Raw genomic sequence first — 428 nt, forward strand, 5'->3', positions numbered from 1 at the left:
CATTTGTCTTTAGACTGAATGTATAAGCAGGAGTTCAGGCTCTTATCCAGACCAGTGGGGTAATCTGCAGGTCAGCCCGTTTTGGGGCAGTTTACTCCAGAGTTTTTGTTTTAAAAAAGATAGATAATCCCTTTATTACCCATTCCCCAGTTTCGCATAACCAACACAGTTATAATACACTTTTTACCTCTGTGATTACCTTGTATATAAGCCTCTGCAGACTGACCCCTTATTTCAGTTGTTTTTACAAAAAGAAAAATGTATGCTTACCTGATAAATGTATTTCTTTTTTGACACGATGAGTCCACGGATCATCTTAATTACTAATGGGATATTCACCTCCTGGTCAGCAGGAGGAGGCAAAGAGCACCACAGCAGAGCTATATATATAGCTCCTCCCTTCCCTCCCACGCCAGTCATTCGACCGA

The sequence above is a fragment of the Bombina bombina genome, chromosome 9, assembly GCF_027579735.1.
Source record: "Bombina bombina isolate aBomBom1 chromosome 9, aBomBom1.pri, whole genome shotgun sequence".
Lineage (NCBI taxonomy): Eukaryota > Metazoa > Chordata > Amphibia > Anura > Bombinatoridae > Bombina > Bombina bombina.